Here is a 23,698-nt window from a genome sequence, read left to right as displayed (position 1 = left end):
ATTTTAATTTATAAAATGAATATGCAATTTTATATTTTTGCTATTTCTTGTATGAGTGACATATGAATGTTATGTTCAGAAGTGTCCTTCCTAAAAATATTGTATATATGCATGTGTGTGTGTGTGTGTGTGTGTGTGTGTATGCTATTTCCCAAGGATAAGAAAAAAGGTTCTAAGCATCAGAGCTCCAGAAGAATATTAAGCTGTCACATAAAGTACCTTGGAGTGAACTTCATGTCAAGGACACTGGAGGAAGTTATTGTAGCATTTCAGAAAAGTATCTTAACTAGGAAACTGGTAGGGAAAGGAACTATTGACTATATAGGAAGTAAATTGGCATGACTTTGTGAATGATTAAATATGATACAGTAACAAAGAGAAGATTCAAGAATGGCTCCCAAATTTCAAATTAGAAACATGGGAAAGAAATTTTTATTTCATTGTATTGTATCGTATTGTACTGTACTATACTGTCTGTATTGTATTATATTGGGTGCAGTGGAATTTATTGGTGGTACCTTGCAAAGTAGGGTTCCTTATTTTCCTCCCCTTCTTCAGGGTATCTGGAATGGAAACTATGATGAGAGTGTCCCAGTATGTTAAGGGGATGGGTGGCAGTACAACCTCCAAGTAATTGACCGTTCTCTTTCTTTTGTGTTCTTTCTGATGATGGCAGTCCAGGGTTCTTCCTCCTTGGAGAACTGTTGTTATAGTTAAACTCATTGTCATACCAATAAATGAGTTTAATACAGTGACCAAAGGTGGTAGAGTGTCAATTAAATTCACAGGAGATAACTAGGTCCTCATTATATCCCACTATGTCCTTCAAAAGACCCTCTTTATCTGCTTCACCACTTTTTTGATACAATATTTGGCATCTTTCTCCAGGTGGAGGTCAGACCTTTGACTGACATGCTGGGAATGAGTACTTAGAAAGTCATGTCTGTGACCTACTCATTCATCTCAGGGATGACCTTGTCCACGGATGCAGCCGTACTAGTGAGCATGATGTTCTGGGAGGCTCCATAGCCACAACACCAGAGTTTTAGAGGGGCTATCCATGGAATTAATGGCATGGACTGTGGTCAAGCCCTTCACAGTGACAAAGTTATCACAGATGTCCTCGAGGGGCTCCAGGGGCTAAAGCAGTTTGTGGTACAAGAGGCATTGCTATTGATCTTGAGGAAGTTTGGTATAGTTCTCATGATTCATTCCCATCACAAACATGGGATCATCAACATAGATGACAAAAGGCATAAATGACAAAACTTTTTTGCTGTACTTCAAATGAGCTCTGGCATCTCCATGGTAGTAAAAACACCAGTCAACTCTATGACATATTCAGCACCAACATCACCCCATCTGATGTTAATGGGATCTTACTCCTAGGAGATAGAGATGGGTTTTCCAATGAAGACAAACTGCTTGTTCTGATTCTTGACTGTGCCTTTGAGCTTGCCATGGGTGGAATAATGTAAACCACGTAGCTTAGGTCCACAAAGGAGTCATTGATGATGAAAACATCCAATTTATTGTAGCTGAAAGCAGCCCTGGTGACCACAATCCCAAAACAGTCAAATTCATTTACTCCAACCCTCACCATCATGTCTGAGAGATTCAGCAGGCAACAAGATGGCTATCTGTAGAACAGGGAGGAATAGAAAGTCAGGAAGTAAACATGACATGGGAATGTTCTAAGTTCCTTTTAGACATAATGGTTTTCAGCTTGCCTGGAACATTCACTTTAGGACATCTGAGGTTTAGAACAAGATTTACTTTACAAATATTTTTCAGTCATGAGTACAAATGGAGATCCAATGGATCACACATGTAGATCATATACAGTGAATTTGGATAGATTTTTTAGAAACACCATTATTTAAGAGAATATTTAAGAGATAAGGGAAGAGATAGCTTTGGAGAAGGTCAAATTACAAGGAACTAAAAGGTATGGGAAAAATGAATGCCACGCTAAGAACTGTCTGTGAAGCAAGAAGTCTTATTCAAAATTCTTTGACTATGTTCTTGATGAGGAAGCTATCCTATCCATGCCACAATGGAATTAAATTTATTAGACTTGCTTTTCCTGGCATATTTACAAGCATAACATACAGATCCAAATTACTAACATTTTTATACTGAGAGAATATCAAGTTACTTTATCAAATAATGATAAGGATTTTTGACTCATAGGAAATAGGTGAGAAGGGGAATTCATGTTAGCATCATTTGGGAAAGACTGAAAGATAACTGGCTGATGCACAGTGGTGTTCACAACTTCCCCCTATAACCCCTAAAAGAGTTTCAGTTTTTGAAAAGTGTGTATCCTCCATTCTCACCTGAAACTAACATATCAATTATAAATTTAAATATTTTCAAATAATGTATTTTATAAATATTTTGTGGTTTATATGATTTACATCACAAACATGAGACTTCCATTTAGACATTCTAATCTGTGAATCATATCATATGAAAGCCAAATCTCAGTTTCAGACTCGTTAGGAAATTAGATGATGTTTTACCAGCAAATGTATTATTTTTTATTAAAGTAAATAGGTTCATATACTTCCTGTGATGATTAATCTTGATTGCCAACTCTGTTGAATTGAGAGACTACCAGGAAATTAGTGAGGCAAACTTGTGGGTATGTCTGTGAGGATCTTTCAAAAGAGAATTCAATCAGGAGGGCTCTGGCTTAATCAATGGTTTAATACACTGATGGATTAAAAATATGAATAAACTATTGGAGGGTGTTGAGACTGTTGAACGTGGAGCCTGGTTGGAAGAAGAGGCTTGCTCAGGTTGTGCATTTGAAGGAAGCCTTGTGCCCCTGGACCCTACCTCTTCCTCTTTGCTTCTTGGATATCATGAGGTGAACAGCTTTCCTCCACCATCCCCTTTCTTCTAAATATAAGGTAGATACTCTGTAACATTTCTATATATGGTATAAATGTTTTTGTGATGTTTTGCCACCTGTGTTCTCAATCTCAGAAGTTTCATACTTCAAGGGAGCAAATTACTAAAAATGGTGATACTTGGCTTCTCATTTGTAAAGAAAGAGGAGAGAATTTTGTTTTTGTTTTTTTTAAAAAACACTTGAAAAAGAAATGTGAAAATACAGGTACGTTTTTGTCCAAGCCAGTTTTTGGAAAGTGCATATATGGGGAAATCCAGGATCTAGCTGCCAATTGTCTTAAATTTATTCATGTCTATATCACATGTGTTTGGTCCTTGTTCTCGCTCCTAGAGGTCTCCCCCAGGAGACTCAACTGTAGTCACCCAAGAGAAACACCAGTACTCAGTGTCTTACTTTGTCCCTCTGTTTCTGCTTTTCTGTTTGCCTGCTTTTTCCTGTTCTGCCATTGCCAAACAGATCCCATTTTGATAGGTCATCCCAAATTCAGTCAGTTGAGTAGGCTACTATGGGGCAGAATTATGTAGTAGGCCACTGCTATTGATTGAGCTGCATTTTCCTGAAAATCATGTATTAAAGTCATAAATCTCAGTGTGACTTACATTTAGAGATAAGGCATGCAAGCAACTGATAAAAGTTAAAGGTTGTGAAGATGGGGTTCTGATCTCATAGGGTTAGTGCCAAAATATGAAGAGGAAGAAACACCTCAACATTCTATTTCTTAGCCACGTAAGGACACAGACAGAAGGCAACCATTTGCAATCCAGAAAGAGAGCCCTCATCAGAAACTGACTACACTGGCCTCCTGATCTCAGACTTATAGTCTCCAGTGCTATGAGAAAGTATGTTGTTAAAGCCACCCAGTCTGTGGTATTGTATTATAGCAACCTAAGCAAACTAATGCAGACATGTTGTACACAGGCAAGTTATAAGTACTGAGAGGCCCCAGTAGATTTGGCATACCAAGCACCCCTTTCTCAGGTGTTCTTTTCCTAATGACCACCTGGCATGGTATCATGACTTCATTCCTTTAGTTATATGGGCCAGATGCCTCCCTACAGGGCCTGATTTGGTTCAAGATAGCTAAACACCCTCCATCTAATGACCGATATGTTTGGTGGGGACAAAATCCCTTTTCCCAACTCAACAATATTCTAAATGGTGAGTTCAACTTCAGAAATTTGAATTTTCTATCTGAAGTCTCAGTTGAGAATACATTGCAGCTGGACTTCTCCCTCTGCTTCCTCAACTGCCCTTCCAGTTGACAATCCCAAAGCCTGTCCTAAGAAGCCACCTGCACTGCACCCTGCACATCAGAGTTTGCTTCCAAAGAACACCAACTCATTACCATGTCACTCAAACACTTCTCGGTTCTGCTTATGTGCGTGTGAAAGGGACCAAAACTGAGAAAATACCAATATTTTGATGTAATTTTCCTATATCATTTTCATATATTTCATGGTGAAATTCTGGAGGGCAAGTATGGATTACTCGCACACTATCCACACCATTTAGGATTTTGACAAGCAATAATAGTTTTTGACAAATGTTTTCTGAGTGAACTAGCTATTTCATCATTTCTCCAAAGGCTATATTAACTGTAAGCAAAAAAATTAATGCAAAACTTTATATTTTTAACCAGGTACATTAAGTTGTATAAAGGTTGCTTGCACTCCCTCAGTGACAGTTTCTGCTTAATCTTTCAGAAAGCGTCTTTTATAAAAGTGCAAACAGCATTATATTGCACATAATGGTGTTTATGTATACATTTTTATTCTTTCATACAGCATTCATATCTATCATCAGTCACTGCTTTAAAACTGGAAGTATAAGCATTATAAAATCGCTACCTCAGAGAAGCTTTCTTTTTTATAATAAGTAAATTTACAGTCAACTGATTCATAAAAACATAAAATTGTTCATTTTAATGATATACCATGCGGTGTTTTGATATATGTATACATTGTTTATTGTTTAAATAGGATTAAACCTATTTATCTTCTCAGACATTTCTAATTTCTTTATGGTGAAAACATTCAAAATCCTTTCTTACACCTTTTGAGATATATAGTAAATACTTGCTATGCATAGTCATTTATGGGATTGAGAAGGCTTTTGAATACTTTAATGTTCCCTAATTAAGGCGAGTGGTATTTTGAATATATCCATGATTAAAATAGCATTTATAATAGCATAATATGATACATTACTTAATTGTAGTATGCATTTGTCATAGTGTCATGAATCAGAGCAAAACAAATCAAGATACTAAGCAAAAACTATTAACATTTACTTTAATTTTGTTCTAATAATGAAACAATTTGCAAAAGAATTTATTGGTTAAATGTAGAATCCTTTATGTGTTGAAGGTTTTCTTTCTGCATATTTAGAAACGTTTAGGTGAAACGTTTCTAAACGTTTAGGTGAAATCAAGACTTATTTTCGTATTGATTTGCTAAGTGTAATATAATGACTTATGTTTGGGACCATCCATGCTTTATCCATAAAACAAGATTAAATTACATCAAAATACTTTTCTTCCCTGACAATTATTTTTATAACTCAAATGAACCACTTCTAATCTTACTTGGTAAAGATTAGAATATGTTTGTTAAAATAATAAAACAGAGAGTCAAACTGAAAGATAGAATGTAACATTGAATGGTATCTATCTTTCAGTTAGATATTATCTTTCAGTTAGATAATTATCAGTTAGATATTATCAAAGTTAAAGATCAATATAAATTGCCTTCATTTACTCTCTGTTTTTTAATCAAATTTACCTATTTTTTATTTTGTTTTTAGGTCACCGTGATTGTTCTGTTCTTCTAGTGAATTCTCCTACCCCAGCCTCCTACCTCATATTTCTGTAGCTGGGACCACAGATATGTGCCACATATTTCTTTCTTAATGAAACTTTTTTTTCAGCTTGCATCTTTCCTTATCCCCTTTTTCATTTATTCAACAAGTACCTCTTGAGTACTTACGGTAGACTAGGCACTTTTTAGATCTTGGAGGTATATCAGTGAACAGAACAAAGAAGCCCTGGTTCTCATGGAGACAGCATTCTACTTTGGTGATACAGTAATAAATTTATAAACTTTAGTGTAGGCAATAATGTCCATGAATTTGTAAAATGTAGAGCAAAGAAATGGACTGATAAGTGTCAGTGGTGGGAATTTCAGCAATTGAAATAATTAAAATATGGTGATCAGAAGAGTCTTGAGAGATTGAGAACAGTGTTTGAAGCAATAGAAGAGTGGATCATTATGATCCTTGAGTAAGAGAAGGAATATCTAAAGCAAAATTGCAAAGCTTGGGAGGTGCTGAAATGTTGAAGGAAGTGTCAAGGATACAGTACCATAGACAATGAGGAAGACAGAGTCAGAAATCAAAGATGGAGTTGGTGTTAAAACATAAAGATCATATATCACATTGTGGGCCTTTGAAAGACAGACATTGTATTTTACTTTGCATGAAATGTCCACCACTGGAAGAGTTTTGAAGAATGGTATGGTCTTCCTTGCCTTTTAAAATGACCGCTTTGGCTGCTTTCATAAAAAATAAAGTAACCAAGGCTGAGGATATAGCTCTGTCATAGAACATTTAGATAACATGAGTGAGTCTCTGGATTCAATTCCTAGCACTGAAAAGGTTAAAAATAACATAATATTGGAAATATAAAGGGTAGAAGTATAGAGACCCACTTGATATGTTATTGGTGATATTGAGGTAAAAGATGATGGAAGGTAACAGGCAGTGTCAGTGTAGAGATGACACAGGAATGATGGAGTTGATGCCAAATAACATGGGATATTCTATGATGGAGCAAGTGTTGGGTTCCAAAGATTGGTACCTGCTGAAAATAAAGAATTATGTTGTATCCAGCGAGAAATTCTGTGTAGGGGATGGCACATAAGACTGGTACTCACGAGCATGATCTACTCTGGATATACATGTTTGACATGTCTTTGACATTGTATGTTTTTCAATACCTTGAAAGAGAGAGAACAAAGAAGAATTGAGACCAGACACTGGGGAGCTCTAATATTAACACATAGGTGAAAAGTGGAGAAACAAATGTGTTTAACTTAGAAGAAACAACTACTGAGGTGGCAAGGAAAGCAAATGAGTGTGTTTTCATTAGAGCTAAGTAAGAAAGAGTATTAGAGAATGATCAGCCTATCCTAGCCAGTCTCATAAGATATGTTTAAAATTTTGTATTTAATAAGATAAAATAAACAATGACTTGATCAGATGAGTGTAAGAAGTGCTGTGAGAGTAAAGCCAGATTTGAATTAGTTAAGGAAAGAAAGGGAAGAGAAAAAAAGAGGGAAATTGGAGAGTATAAGTTTAGTCATTCTATCTGAGGATTTTTGCCATAAAAGCAAGAAAGAATTGGAAGAAGTAGGATAAATGAAAGCTCTTTTTAAAGGAAGAATGTTCATATGCCAATAAGAATTATCAGTAAAGAGAGAAAAATGATAGAAGAAAGTAGAGGGGGAAGCAGGACTTTTACAGAGGTAGTATGAGTTAAATAAATCCTTTTGACATATATCATAATTAATGAAAATTATAAAATAATAGTAAAAATTAAGAGTTATTTAACATTTCTCTAAATTTCCATAAAACCATAAACAAGTAAAGAAATATTAATTCAAGAAAATCTACTGAATTTTAATAAAATCAACAAGAGTCAATACTGTCTTACACACTGGTAATGGGAGAAGGAAGGTAAAAGAAGTGAAGAAGGTGAATATGGGTGATGTACTTTCTATACAAGACTGAATATAGAATTTTCAAACCTATCGAAACCGCCCTAAGAAGGGGACTAAGACAGAAAGGAGAAAAATAGAGGGGATGAACTAATTCAGATTATAATATATATATATATTATACATGGAAATGTCACAATGAAACTCCCTGTATAGACATCTTATACAAGCAGAAATGTCGTTGTTTTTTTTTTTTTTTAAAGGAGAACAAGAAAGTAAAATAGGTCCTGTCTGGGGGTTAGCACCAGTGGGAGGGGGGAGGATATAGGGAAAGGATGTCGGAGGGTGAATATGGTGGAAATATTGTGTACTCATGTACCAAAATGAACAAAATGAGACCTATTGAAACTATTCCAGGAATGGGGGGAGTGAGGATAAAAGAGAATAATGTAGGAATGAATTCAACTGTGATATGTTGTAAGAACTTTGGTAAATGTCACAATATACCAGCAGAGCAACAATAATAAAAAAAAAAAAAAAAGCAAAAAAATCACACACTGTGTGGCTTAAATAACAGAAACTTATGGTATCACTGTTCTGGACGCTAAAAGTCAAAGATCAAGGCTTACTTTCTTTTGTGGCCTCTCATCATGGCTAACAATTGCAACCCTCTTACTGTGTCTTCACAAGTCGTCCCTCTGTGTACACACATGTTCCGTGCTCAAATTTCCTTTTCTTGTAAGGACACCTGTCATATTGGATCTGGTCAAATACCCTTGACCTAATTTTAGCTTAATTTTTTTTAAAGGTCCTGTCTCTAGAGACTGCCATGCTCTGAAGTTAGGATTTCAACATATAAATTTGGTGGGGGAGACACAATTCAGTTATATAAGGATGCTTTTATCCATAATCACTTCATAATTCTAATGAGGGCACTGACTTTAGTTGGATCAAAGAATGGAGAATCTGAACCTAAAAGTGTTGTTATAAACAGTGAAAACGTTGGTGGCAAGCAATTAAGATGACCTGCTTTACTCCACAATACAAGTAAAATTGCAGAAAACTAGAGTTGTCTTCTTGGGATCACAGCTAATGCTAGAGGGTTAGGAAGGATGTGAGCATGCAGTAGTCTCCACCCACTCAGGAGTAATCAGAGTGGAATGTTCAATCAACTTTAAAGCACTTTCCAGCTCCACATAGACTCACCAATGCAGGGTGAAGTCTCACTGGCACCTGCTTAAATAAAACTCTGATAAAAGCCTGGCTGAACAATAAGCAACTCTGGCTCAGTGGTGACTCCTAGGCTTAAAATAAAGTCACATTGATCTCTGGCAGTCTAGAAAAATGCCTTGCTGCCTAGGCTGTGCCTAATCAAAAGTGATAATTATGAGCTGATCTTCTAGGTATCAAAATAGGTTAAGACAATAAGTCTAAATGAAAGTAATGATTAAGCCTTAATTCACTCACTGCAATAGATAAGCAAGATGGCAGAGAGAAAGTGTCAGATTTCTCAGTGTTCCACATTTTTCTATAGAGCAGCTCTAGATCCCAGTATGCCTCAGATGGATCAGTACAAATGGGCAGGATCAACTGATTGCTGGGAAGTTTCACATGGAAAAACTCCTGACTTCTTATGAATCTGGAGGATTGGGAAATGACCAAGAATGGAAAGTATTGAGAACTGAGGCAGAGTGAAGAAAAATGTTTGAAGTTTTCCCCTCTGAGCTTTATACAGGGATATTTGTAGAGGCTCCTGGGAAAGGACACCTAATCATTTAAGAACATGGATGACCAGAGGTCTGAGTCCTTCCTTGGATACAGATCTCCTTAGATACTGCAGTTCATTGAGTGCACACCAAGCTTGGTGTGGAAGGGCATCTCTTTTCCATGTGACCTGCTAGGTAAAGCCTTTTCTATCATTGATTCTTAAAGAGCATACATAGATGTTTGGTCAGGTGCTGTACTCCTCTGTAATAATAAAGGAATTCATCAAGTTACTAGCTAGTAGCTTCTTACCGGTCTTTGACTTAATGTTGAGCAAAAAATGAAAATGTTTTAAACTATAAAAGCAGCCTACCTGATATGCATGTAACAATGAAGCATCAAACTCTAATTTGTCAAAGGTCTCATGTAAAAACCTTTCTCCAATAAGAGGGTTTTGATAACTCAGAGGTGACCTCTAAGTATCCAGGTTGAAAGATAAATACAAATGGAAAATATCTGAGCAGGAACATATTTGGAGGCCATGGACCATAAGGAAAATAGACTTTACAGAATTAGTTCAGCTAAATCATTAATCAAATGACCAAGCAGACAAGTGGAACACCCTGTTATGAGAGGAGAGTAACCAGATTTGCTATGCAGTATTATTTAAACTGTTTAATTCTCAAAAAAAAGATATGAGACAGACAAAAATCAGAAAGTGTTACACCTGAAAAAGAAGAGAAAGAAGCTGCCAGGAAAGGGGTCTAACTGGTGGGCAAAGACTTTAAGTCAGCAATTATGGATATGTTCAAAGACCTCAAGGTAAGGTGCCATAATAATGTTTCATTAAATACAGTATATCCAGGAAGAAATATAAATTATTTAAAAGACCCAAATGGGAATTCTGTTGTTAAAAAGTATAATCAACCAAAAATTTAGAAGATTCTACCATAGATTTGAGCAGACAGAAGAATCAGTGAACCTGAAAATAAGTATAAGAATCACACAATCTGAAGAACAGAAATTAAATAAAAGTATGAAAAAAACTGAACGGAGTCTCAGAGAAATGTGATAGTATTAAGTCTACAACATTCACATAGTAGGGGTACTAGAACAAGAAGATAGAAATAGAAAAATATGGAGGGTATACTGGTTGAAATCAGTAAGATATATATGATAATCGTATTTTTTATTTTGTCATGAATACATTTTTATTTATTTTCTTTTTTAATTTTAAATTTATTTATTATTATTGTACTGGGGGTACATTATAACATTTACAAAAGTTCTTACAATATATCATAGTTGAATTCACTCCCTCCATCATTCTCCTTTATTCTCCCCCATTCCTGGAATAGTTTAACAGGTCCCATTTTTCTGTTTACATACATGTGTACATAATATTTCTGCCATATTCACTGGGTAGGAAAATAATCATAAGAGTTTTTGAGAATTGTGCATTTCAAGTGGGATGAAGTTGGATGTTTGTGAGGTATATTGTCCAACCATATTCAGTTATGTGGATACAAATTTGAGATGAAGAAAAAGTTTCATTGACCTAGAGTTTCAGGTCAATGAAATAAGGAAAATATGAGGGAGACAAGGGTACCCATGAGTAATTGAAACAGACCAGGGAATTTAGTCTGGGCAAGGAGAGGATTTCTAAAGCAACAAGGGAGTGAGGAACAGGAAAGTTGATAGAGTGAGAGACTTCAGTGCCATATGAAAGATATTCATTTCATTATATTCTTGCATTTGATGCAGTTATTGGTAATGACAAAGGTATAGGGTTAGACATTAGAGGGAACAATTGAAGTAGATGTCTTTGGAATGGAAGAATTTAGGGAACTAAGAAAATAGGACATTGAAAAAGTAATGTATATGTAAATCTCAAAACAAGTAAAATCAGGTATTGTAATGTACAGAAGAGTGAACCAGGAACAAGAACTATTGAGAAATACTAATGGTCCCGGGTATGAATAGCTAACAGCAATAATGGATTCCTTTTCCAACAGAAAACTGTAGAGTTCTGTAGTGTAGGTATATCACTTAAATCAGATAATTTAATGCTCCTTTTTTCGGAAGACTATGTGCTTAATGTTTGATGTCTTCAACTACAATTATAAGTCTTAGTGTATATCATAATGTTCTCTCTTTGACTTGCCCATAGATAGTTGACAAGTGTGTTCACTTTAATTTCCTTTGGTCTTAAAACTTCTCCATAACTCCAGGTATGTTTTTCTTAGTTCTACTTTGTACCATATTTCTTGTGTCAGTTAAAAGTGTATTTTATAATCTATTATTTACCCATATTCTTATTTCCATCCTGAATTATTTTAATGATTGCATCAGTCAAGGCATTTAGATGCAAACAGAAAAGACTTCATTCTGTCTCACATCTTTTTTTAATGTTCAAAACTATCTCACAGACTAATACAGATACAAAACAACCTAAGCTGAATCTTTGGGTCTTTTCAGTTCCATGCTAGGTAGACCTAGACCCTGCAGCCTCAAGAGTGGCTGCCTGCATATGATCTGAGAATTGTAGAATTAGAAGCTTGCCATCCTTTGTGATACCTCAAAGTTAGTCAGGAAACTGTTTAATCTTGATGTCAGAAAGCTGCCTCTGCAAAGGTGTAAGGGTACCTTTCATCCTGCCCCATGACTTCTTTCTGAAGAGAGTTCTTCCGCAGGATATCAGATTGGTGCAATGGTAAGTATATCTCAAAATTTAGTACCAAGGAATTCTGGGAATTGTCATTTTTTTTCTGTGAAGCTCTTGCATGCTAGAAAGGTGTTAGCATGAATATTTGCTGTTAGATTATTGTCTACCATGGATATAGATTTGGCCTCTATTGTATTTTAATATACTAAAATTATTAAATATACTAACAGAAGTTAGTACAAAAGACTTTATCTTCAAAATCCACCAAATACTTGATGCATTAATACCTAGTATCTTCCAAAGAAAATTTTAAACAGAAAATCTTTCTTGAAAATTTCTTTTACTTGCAGAAGGTAAAATTCTGAGCTTTCTTAACTTGAAAAAAGAGCAGTGAGTCTAACTGTTTTGTCATAACCATTATCATTACTTTATTTTGTTAGTAAGAAACCCCATCTTATTCCCTCTTATACAGAAATGTATAAGAGTCAGACTGAGAAGTCATTTGCTTTCTTAAGGAAGTAAAGCTGGGCTAGAAAATATACCTTGGATTTCAAACAAAATCTACTTTTTCCCTCTGTAGAACTTGTACAAAATATCATTAATAGAGTATCTTAATGACTAGATGCTTTCCTGTACATGTGTAACCTGTTCTCTTTGATTTGTTACATGAGAAAGGCCAGACTGAAGGGAGACTGTAGAGTTCACAGACAGGCCAATTTGAGAACAGAGAAGCAAGTAGAATACATGAGCAAAGGAGAAGCAACAAAGGAGCATATGTGTTTAGGACATCAATCCACCTAATTTAAGAACATGAACAACTAGGTGTCATAATCTCACCTATCAGACCAATCTTACCAAAGCAAGAAGCTAGAGAAAGAAGAGAATAACTTCTTCCCTAAACATTTCCTGAGGTATTTTATGAGTTGATAGAAAACTTGAAGAGGGACAGGATGATTGTTTTAACATAGTGTCATTCACTACTACCACCACCATGAGCATTAATATTAATCACTAATATCACTATTTAAACATTTGTAGAGAGTCTACTATACATAGATAACTTTGATGGTACTTCTCATCTGTGTAATTTTAGTGTGTGCAAACCTGAAAAGGATGTATATTTAATATCAACAAAAAAGAGGTATTATTGGGAGGAATAGAATTCCAGGAAGTGTGTGTTGAGGTGAGTGATGATGCACAGAGAAATGTGGGAGTTGCAACTGGAATAATTAAAGAAGGCTTCATTGGAGGTAGGTCATATTTGAGTCTTGGCAGAAATATGGATGTAGGGGCTCAAAGTGTAGTCCTAGTGCAGACCGATAGATAAGAACTCATGATTTACCTCATATCAGAGTCTGTGATTGTTCAGTTTAAAATTTCAGCATTTCAAGAAATGAGATTGATCTGTCAAGAGAGGCAATTCCAAATTATCCACTTATGAGTTTAATAGTAGATAATTAATCTTCCTAATGTCTCTTCTTAGAATCTAGTCTTTATGCCATTGTATTCTTACAAAAATATTTCATCAATCTATTACAAGTTTAAGAAAGAATTTTTGTTCAGAATGAATATGTCATCCTGTTTTTATACTCCTCAAGCAAAACCTACCATCCAGAGGCCTTATATTGGACTTATATTTTCTTCCTTATGTTTTTTTTTGAAAATTAAGAAGCATGTTAGGAGTTTCAATTGTATACTATGTTATGTTTTATAATTCTAGGCACTCTTGAAGATAAAGCTGAGAATTATTCAATCTAGGTAAAACAAATGTCTTCATTTCTATCAGGTCTTCTTCAAACAAATACTGATTTCCAAGCATATTTCTTTCAATAATTCTAGTGTTTATTTGATTATGAATGAGCTAGATAATTTTCCAGGTATCCATGCAGAAAGTTTATTTTTTTTCTTTCACTCCTCCCAAGAAAACTTTATACTTTTTTCTTAATAGTCACTCTGATTTATTTTGGTAATTAGTCACATGGTTCTGCATCTTATTAGAAATTTTCACAAGTGCAAATGCATTCTGCACCTCATGTATTTTTCAATAAATCATACAAGTATTGGAGATAGCAGAAAGGAAAGGGAAAAGCATACTCTTATCTTACCTCTAAACAGAGGACAATAGCAAGCAGTTTGTTGTGTTTATAACAGGTCTGTGTGTATTTTTCATGGATTTTTTAAAATGCCAATTCAGTATTTGTACATCACTGCTGTTTCTGTAAAACAATGAGTAATAATACTTAAAAAGGACTTATTAGGTCTACTCTTATATAATGCAATGGATTAAGTGATTTCACAGTTTATTTTATTCCCTTGTACAAAGTGAATTCAATCTTCAAATAAAAATAGTCAATGGCACATAAATATGTTAAATATTTTCCTTTCCCTTTTCTTTTCTCTACTTAGGAACACTTGTTGATATGAACCCAGAGTGAAGCGAAAGAAAACAAACACTTGAAAAGGACTACACAATTATGACAATGACAGGCTAATGGAGAAATTCATTTGTTTTTCTTCCTTGTGAACTTTCTGAGGACTGAGTGAGAGGGAGAAAAATAAAATATGCCCATTTACAATACAAATTCATAAATATAGTTTGCAATAAATGAAAATATGGTAAAATATAGCACAATGAGCAGATTCCTGATTGTGTACCTCTTTTGAAGTAAAATAGACTATAAACACACCATTAATTAGATCATCTCAGATCTGAATTCTCAGTAAAATCACATAAAAAAGTAGATGAACATTAGGGAAAGGGTTATAAATAATCAAAATGTACCTAGAATACTGGAAAATATCTTTCTTTATAATATTTTTTCTCATTCCTATTGACTTTGTTTTTACCCCTTCTGTAAATGCTTTTTTCTTTATTTGGTACCACAATCTAGTGAGCCTTATGACTTCCACATATTTTGACACAGGTGATGACTTTCTATTGTTAAAATTGCTTCTGACACCAGTATAAAAACAGTAAGTCAAGGAAAGGTTAGCATTGCATATATAGATATCATTTTGATTTTTTAAAATTGTTATTCATTTGTTCACATATGCATACATTCTTTGGGTCATTTCTCCCCCCTGCCGCCTTCCCCCACCTTCTCCCACTCTCCCCTGCTCAGTTCCAGGCAGGTCCTGTTCTTCTTTTATCACTAGTTTAGTTGAAGAAAAGAGACAAGCCTAATAAGGAAGACAAAGTGTTTTTGCTAGTTGAGTTGAGGATAGCTATACAGTAATATTCCTAGCATTCCTTTTTGTACACATGTTATGACCCATGTTGATTCATCTCTAACTAATCTTTACCCTGGTTACTGATCCCCTTCTCATGATAACCTCTGTTGCTTCAAGGTTTCTGTATTAGCTCCTCTGGAGTGGAGACATCAAATGCTTTCATGTTTTGGGTTTTCTACCTATTTCTATATCACCCATATGTGCTCTCCCATTGTCATGTGGCCCCAGTCCAACCACATTGCTGCATTTGCCCTAGATCTAAAGTCCCCATATGAGGGAGAACATATGATTTTTGGTCTTCTGAGCTTGGTTGACCTCGTTCAAAATGATGTTCTCTAGTTCCATCCATTTACCTGCAAATGATAAGGTTTCATTCTTCATGGCTGAGTAAAATTCCATTGTGTACAAGTACCACATTTTCTTAATCCATTCATCAATAGTAGGGCATTTTGGTTTCCATAACTTGGCTATTGTGAATAGCGCTGCAATAAACATGGGTGTGCAGGTGCCTCTGGAGTAACCTGTGTCACATTCCTTTGGATATATCCCTAAGAGTGGGATTGCTGGATCATATGGCAGATCTATGTTTAGATTTTTAAGAAGTCTCCATATTTTTTTCCAGAATGGTTGTACATCTTGTGTTCCCACCAGCAGTGGATTAGGGTTCCTTTTTCCCCACATCCTCGCCAACACCTGTTCTTGGTGGTGTTGCTAATGATGGCTATTCTAACAGGGGTGAGGTGGAATCTTAGTGTGGTTTTGATTTGCATTTCCTTTATGGCTAGTGATGGTGAGCATTTTTTCATGTGTTATTTTGCCATTTGAATTTCTTCTTTTAAGAAAGTTCTTAAAATAATCTTAGTGTGGTTTTGATTTGCATTTCCTTTATGGCTAGTGATGGTGAGCATTTTTTCATGTGTTATTTTGCCATTTGAATTTCTTCTTTTAAGAAAGTTCTATTAAGTTCAATTGTCCATTTTTTAATTGGTTCATTGATCTTAGGAGAGTTTAGTTTCTTAAGTTTCCTGTATATTCTGGTTATCAGTCCCTCGTCTGATGTATTGCTGGTAAATATTTTCTCCCACTCTGTGGCTGGTCTCTTCAGATTACAGACCATTTATTTTGTTGTGCAGAAGCTTTTTAATTTTATGCACTCCCATTTGTCCATCCTTTCTTTTAGCTGCTGGGCTGCTGGGGTTCTACTGAGGAAGTCTTTTCCTATACCTATTAGTTCCAGAGTGTTTCCTTATTCTTCCTGTAGTAACTTCAGACTTTCAGGTCTGATATTTAGGTCCATGATCCATTTTGAGTTGATACTAGTACAGGGTGATAGACATGGATCTAGTTTCAGTTTCTTGCACATGGATAACCACTTTTCCCAGCAACATTTGTTAAAGAGGCTGTCTTTTCTCCACCGTATGTTTTTGGCATCTTTGTCAAAAATGAGGTAGGTATAGTTGTGTGGATTCATATCTGGGTGGATCTTTGATTCTGTTCCACTGGTCTTCATGTCTGTTTTCATGCCAGTACCATGCTGTGTTTATTGCTATTGCTTTGTAATATAGTTTGAAGTTGGGTATTGTGATACCTCCAGCATTGCTTTTTTTGCTGAGTATTGCCTCGGCTATTCAAGGTCTCTTGTGTTTCCAAATGAACTTTAGAGTAGATTTTTCAATCTCTGTCATGTCATTGGGATTTTGATTGCAATTGCATTAAACATGTAGATTGCTTTTGGTAGTATAGCCATTTTTACTATGTTGATTTTACTGATCCATAAACATGGGAATCTTTCCATCTTCTGTAGTCTTCCTCAATCTCTTTCTTCAGGAGTTTGTAATTCTCCTTGTAGAGGTCACTCACATCCTTTGTTAAATTTACTCCTAAGTATTTGATTTTTTTGAGGCTATTGTGAATGGAATTGTTTCCAAATATTCCTTTTCAGTTTGTTTATTGTTGGTGTATAGAAAAGCTAATGATTTTTGCAGATTGATTTTATATCCTGCCACCTTACTGTAGCTGTTATGGTGTCTAAGAGTTTTTGGGTAGGGTTTTTTGAGTCTTTGAGGTATAGGATCATATCATCTGCAAGTAAGGATATTTTGACAATTTCTTTACCTATTTTTATTCCTTTTATTCCTTCTTCTTGCCTAATTGCTCTGACTAGAAATTCCAGTACTATGTTAAATAGGAGTGGGGATAATGGGCACCCTTGTCTCATTCCTGATTTTAGGGGGAATGGTTTCAGTTTTTCACCGTTAAGTATGATGTTGGCTATAGGTTTTTTATATACAGCCTTTACAATGTTGAGGTGCATTATTTCTATTCCTAGTTGTCTTAGAGCTTTTATCATGAAGTGGTGTTGGATCTTGTCTAAGGTGTTTTCTGCATTTATTGAGATGATCAAGTGGTTTTTGTCTTTGCTTCTATTGATGTGCTGTATTACATTTATAGATTTCCATATGTTGAACCACTCTTGCATCCTGGGATGAAGCCAACTTGGTCATGGTGTATGATCTTTCTGATATGTTGCTGGATTTGGTTTGCCATTATTTTATTAATGATTTTTGCATAGATATTCATTAAGGAAATTGACCTATAATTCTCCTTTTTGGAGGTGTCTTTCTCTGGTTTTGGGATGAGAGTAATATTGACTTCATAGAATGAGTTAGGCAGTTTTCCTTCCCTTTCTATTTCATGGAACAGTTTAAGGAGAGGTGGTATTTGTTCTTCTTTAAATGTCTGATAGAATTCAGCAGTGAATCCTTAAGGTCCTGGTCTTTTCTTTTTGGGAGACTTGATTGCTGCTTCAATTTCTTTCTGTGTTATAGATCTATTCAGGTGATTAATATCCTCTTGGTTCAGTTTTGGGTCGTTGTAAGTTTCTAGAAATCTGTTCCTTTCTTCAAGATTTTGAAATTTATTAGAGTATAGGCTCTCAAAGTAATCTCTCATGATTTCCTGGATTTCCATGCTGCCTGTTATCTCTCCTTTTGCGATTCTGATTTTCCTGATTTGGGTTTTTTTCTCTCCTCATTTTAGTGAGGTTTTCCAGGAGTCTGTCAATCTTATTCATTTTTTCAAAGAACCAGCTTTTTGTTTCATTGATTCTTTGTATGTTTTTTTTTTTTTTGGTTTCTATTTAATTGATTTCAGCCCTTATTTTAATTATTTCTTTCCTGCTTGTTTTGGGATTTGCTTCTTGTTTTTCTAGGACTTTGAGCTGTAGTTTTAAGTCATTGATTTGAGATCTTTCTGTCCTTTTAATATATGCATTCATGGCTATAACTTTCCTATTAGGACTGCCTTTGCTGTGTCCCATATGTTCTGGTAGGTTGTGTTTTCATTTTCATTAACTTCCAGGAACCTTTTAATTTCCTCTTTTATTTCATTAATGACCCATACATCATTGAGCAATGTGTTGTTCAGCTTCTAATTGTTTGCATGTTTTTTACTGATGTTTTTGTTGTTGATTTCTAGTTTTAATGCATTGTGATCAGATAGAATGCATGGGATTATTTCTATTTTCTGAGGCTTGCTTTGTGCCCTAAGATATGATCAATTTTGGTGAAGGTTCCATGGGCTGCTGACAAGAATGTGTATTTTGCAGAAGTTGGATGAAATATTCTGTAGACATCAGCTAGGTCCATTTGATCTATGGTGTGATTTAGTTCTAGGATTTTTTTATTGATTTTTTTGTTTGGATGACCTATCTATTATTGTGATTGGGGTATTAAAGTCTGCCACTATCACTGTGTTGGTGCTTATATATGTTTTTAGGTCCTTCAGAGTATGTTGATGAAATTGGGTGCATTGATGTTGGGTACATATAGGTTGATAATTGTTATTTCCTTTTGGTGTATTTCCCCTTTTTCTCATATGGAATGTTCTTCTTTATCTGGTTTGATCAATATAAGTTTGAAGTCTACTTTGTCCAAGATAAGTATTGCTACTCCTGCAATGGTTTTGGAGACCACTGGCTTGGTAAATCTTCTTCCTGCCTTTCACTCTCAGCCAGTGCTTCTTTCTGTTGATGAGGTGGGTCTCTTATATGCAGCAGATGTTTTTAGTATTGATAAGTACGTGGTGATCCCTGTCATGTAGTTGTCTTTGTTGCTCAAGAGTTTATGTGTAGCTGAATCAATGTTACTTTTTATTTTCTTGCCTTTTCTTCTCCTTGGTTTGGTATTGCCTGCCCTTCCATGGTTTTGTTTGCTTTCATTATCTGTGTGCAGAATTCCTTGGAGAATCTTTTGTAGTGGTGGCTTGGTGGTTATATATTGTTTTAATTTCTGCTTATCATGGAAGACTTTTATTGTTCCATCTATTTTGAATGATAGTTTTGCTGGGTAGAGTATCCTAGGATTGAAGTTGTCATTCCATGCTTGGAAGATCTCACCCCATGCTCTTCTTGCTTTTAATGTTTCTGTTGAGAAATCTGCTGTGCTTTTGATGGGTTTACCTTTGTATGTTATTTGTTTTTTCTCTCTTACAGCCTTCAGTTTTCTTTCTCTAGTCTCTGTATTTGTTGTTTTAACGATAACATGTCGTGGGGTAGCTCTATTTTAGACAGGTCTTTTCAGTGTTCTTGAGGCTTCCTGTACCTGAATGGGCATAGTTTTCTAGATTTGGGAAATTTTCTGATATTATTTTGTTGAATATATTACGCTTTCCTTTTGCTCGCACCTCTTCTCCTTCTTCAATGCCCATGATCCTCAGGTTTGGTTTTTTGATGGAATCAGTGAGTTCTTGCATTTTCTTTTCACAGTTCTTGAGTTGTTTAACTATTAGTTATTCTGTTTTCCCTTAATTACCATTTCATCTTCATGTTCTGAGATTCTGTATGCTGTTTGTTCTATTCTGCTGGGGCTTTCCATTTTGTTTTGTATTTCTGTTTCATTCTTTTTTCTGAGGTTTTCCATATTATGGGTTACTTCTTTAACATTGTCAATTTTTGCCCTTAATTCATTTATCTCTCTGCTTATGGTGATCTTTGTTTCAGTTTGGTGTTTGCTTAGGGCTCCTATGATTTCATTTATTTGTTTCTGTTTTTTCTCATATTCTTGAGTTTTGTTGTCTTGGAATTTCTTGAGTGCCTCCTGTACATTTTGGTTGACCATGTCTAGTAACATCTCTATGCAATTCTCATTAATTACTTGTAGAATTTCTTCTTTCAGTGTGTTCTTATGAGCTTCATTGGGTTCCTTAGTACAGTTTATCTTTGTTTTGTTGCAGTCTGGGGCTGGGTATCTGTTTTCTTCATTTCGCTCTAAATCCTGTATTACTTTATTTTGGGGCGAAGAATGTTTTCCATCCCTTTTTCTTCTTCCCATATTTCCACTAGGTACCATTTCTGTCCCTGGACTATGTGTAATTTGGTATTAGCTGGGTTACAATATTAATAATAATAAAATCTTTAGAGAAGGTTAAAAAAGAGAAAGAGAAGGGAAGGTAAAAGGAAGAGAGAAGAGAGAAAAGAAGGAAAGAAAGAAAAAAAAATGGGAGAGATGGTGGGTGATCAAACAGAAAACCAGGCTGCCAAACCCTTAAAAAGGGAAAAAAAAATGAAAAAAAAAAATCACCAGTTTTGGAACAGTAGGATTGCAGGCTCAGTTGTTTTAGTTCTTTAGTGTCCAGTCCAGTCTGTGTGTGTCTTGTAGGCACACTTGGAGCCCTCTCCGGGCTGTCTGAGCGGGAGCATGGTGGAGTGGTTATCTGGGAAGCCTATAGAGCTGGGGCCGGCTCTGCCCAAGAGGCGGGGTACCTGGAGGCTTGTGGATGTGGCTGTCTCGTTCCAGGCTGGTGCCTGTCCCAGTGGGGTGGGGCTCCAGCCATTCCACACGGAGCTGGAGCCAGGCAGGGCCTGATGGGCGGGGCAGGAGTATGTTTATCCCACGCGCAGCTGGGGCTCAGCAGGGCTTGAAGGGAGGTGGGCTGGGGGGCACGTGTATCCTGGCGAGCTGTGGGATCTGCTCTGGGCTGGCATGGACAGGTGGTGGGGATCCTGGTGGTCATGGATCCGGTGGCAGGGCGGAGGGATGTGTATTTTGGCGTGGTGTGGGTCGGGAGGCTGGAGGGATGGGTATCCTGGCGTGTGGGTCTGGTGCAGGGCTGTGGCCTGGCGCAGCCCGAGGGGGAGAGAGCCCGGCAGAATGGAGCAGCGGTTCTGCAGACCTGCGGGGTGTGGATTTGGCAGGCGGCTGTTCTTTTAGTAGATTGTGGTGTGGAGACAGCTTCCAAGATCTAAGTGTTTAGAGTGCCATGTTTTTGACTCTCCCTGGTGTTTTACCTCAGGCAGGTGTGTCTCCAGCTTCTCGGCAGGGTCTCTGAGTCAGGAGCTCACTAGGTCTGTGCCATCTTGATATCATTTTGATTTAATATTTCTTTAAACCATTTATCCCATATTTTAACCAGCATTTTCAATTTCTAGTTTAATTGTTTTTCAAGAACAACTAAAAATTTAGGTATGGCATCAACCTTTAAAATCCTTTCCTGTTGGTATCTCTACTACAGTGTTCTAGAAGGATATAGTAAGTGCTCAAGATAACAGTTTCAACAGCAGTATTTTATTTTTTTCATTAGTTTTACTGGAGGCACAATAATTTTAAATCTACTATGGAAGTTATTATTCTGAATTATTTTGAAGGATTGAGGAAGAAGGCTTAAAACTAAAAATAGAGAAATTAAATGATATGGCCAAGACCATGAAACCAATTATTGACAGAAGAATGGAGGACAAGTTTTGTGACATTTTCAATCATGTTTATATTGGAACTGTGGTGATATTTAAAGGAAGCCCAGCTGTTTCTCAAAACACAGTTGTGGATAAAAGAAATCTAACATGTGGTTCTTAAGTGTAGATTGAAGAGACACAAAGTCAAAGAAAGTAAAATTATGTACATTAAACAACTAGAGAGCAGAGTCAAGTTAAGTATATAATTATAAATATATATTAAGTAAATATAATTATCAATATAAATGTTTGGGAGAGACAAATGTGTAAATAATATACAATAAGATCTGTAATTAAATTTATGTGTGTTAACATAATTATGCATTATATACATACATAATTGGTAACATAATTAAGAATTCCAATTAAAATAGAGTCCATTTGAAATAGGTTTATTTCTGTATGATTAATATAAATCATATCCTCCCCTTAGCATGTCCAAGAAAAAGTTATGCATATTTTTGAGTAAATTTGAAGAGAAATTTTGTTATTGTCTGAAAAATATGGGTCATAAAAATGCACGGAAATACAACTCAGCAAGAGTTAATCATTTGGAGAACAACTAAAACTGAGCACTGCTTTTAACCTAAATTGACAGAGCATGATTGGGATAATATGAAAGGAAAAATATGTATCTAATATATTGCCAATCAGATAGATCTAAATTAGTCAACTCTTATCAACCTACTCACTCGTTTTTTGTTTATTTAAATGACTTTATTTTTCCTCTTAATACTTACCATGACTTGACCTTACATATTTCTTTTCTTTTTTTTTTCCCTTTTCTTTTACTATTCATATGTGCATACAAGGCTTGGTTCATTTACATATTTATTTTCTTCACTTTTCTTAAATCCGCAAATTTGGGAACTGATCATAGTATTTAATATAGATTAGATGAATATTTTTGACTAAATAAATATATAGAGAGAATAAACAGGCCTTGGTTTAAAGTCTAAGCTTCAAATGAAAAGTCTCAGTGGAAGCAAGAATTACAGGTGTTTACATACCATTGAGCTTCCTTGCATATTCTCAGTTTGGCTTATTTGTTTTCTTGGGGATTTATGCCTCATGATGTTTAATGGTTCCTTTATGAAAAGCTGGGTGGAGAAGATAGTTCAAAATGTGTCAAAGTGTAAATAATGTTCAAATTAATATTTTATAATATTTTAACTATTTATTACCTCAGTAGCTATCGAATATGTAGAATAGTTTAAATTTGGTATATTAAATGAAATTAGATTGAAACTTACTTCACTGAACTTTATTTCATTATGACCCCAAAATTTATAAAAGTAGAAGCCAAACTGTTTATATAATGAAAGTGAACAAAAAATTAAGACCAAAAATAAGATTGTTTTAAATCCAGAAAATAGTGTACTTGGGAAGATTTAAAAGCATGTTCAGAGGTCTGCTCCATTTTTTGATAGAAATTGATTATGATGAAATCCTAAGTGGAAAAGGGGGAAATTTGGCAGTGAAACTCTTTTTGAGTATAAAACTTGTCTCCATTGGTCATGGAGAATGACAGAAAAAACGAGAGGCATTTACACACTGAAGTGATTGAGAAAGAAACATTGTCCCTCCCAGTGAAAATATGATTATAAAAGGAAACAAGGAGAGTGTACTAAGTCACTCTTATGTGTAAATTTAGTGATTGCTTAGTACATGGCCTTTAATTTCAAAGTCTACCAGCATTCATCCCAAAGATATTCACAGAGTTTGTTCTTCAGTAC

General features: G+C 35.4%; 1 protein-coding gene and 1 pseudogene across 3 annotated transcripts in view; one reads left to right on the top strand and one right to left on the bottom strand.

The window, feature by feature from the left end:
- Gpc5 (glypican 5) overlaps window positions 1–23,698 on the top strand; it is a 1,368,088-nt gene that overhangs the window by 577,920 nt on the left and 766,470 nt on the right. The gene's annotated exons all lie outside the window — the stretch shown is intronic.
- On the bottom strand, window positions 506–1,603 carry LOC141411559 (glyceraldehyde-3-phosphate dehydrogenase-like; annotated as a pseudogene).

This window comes from Castor canadensis, chromosome 10 (genome assembly GCF_047511655.1).
Source record: "Castor canadensis chromosome 10, mCasCan1.hap1v2, whole genome shotgun sequence".
NCBI lineage: Eukaryota > Metazoa > Chordata > Mammalia > Rodentia > Castoridae > Castor > Castor canadensis.
Note: the sequence above shows the minus strand (reverse complement) of the source record. Positions and strands in the feature narration are given on the sequence as shown.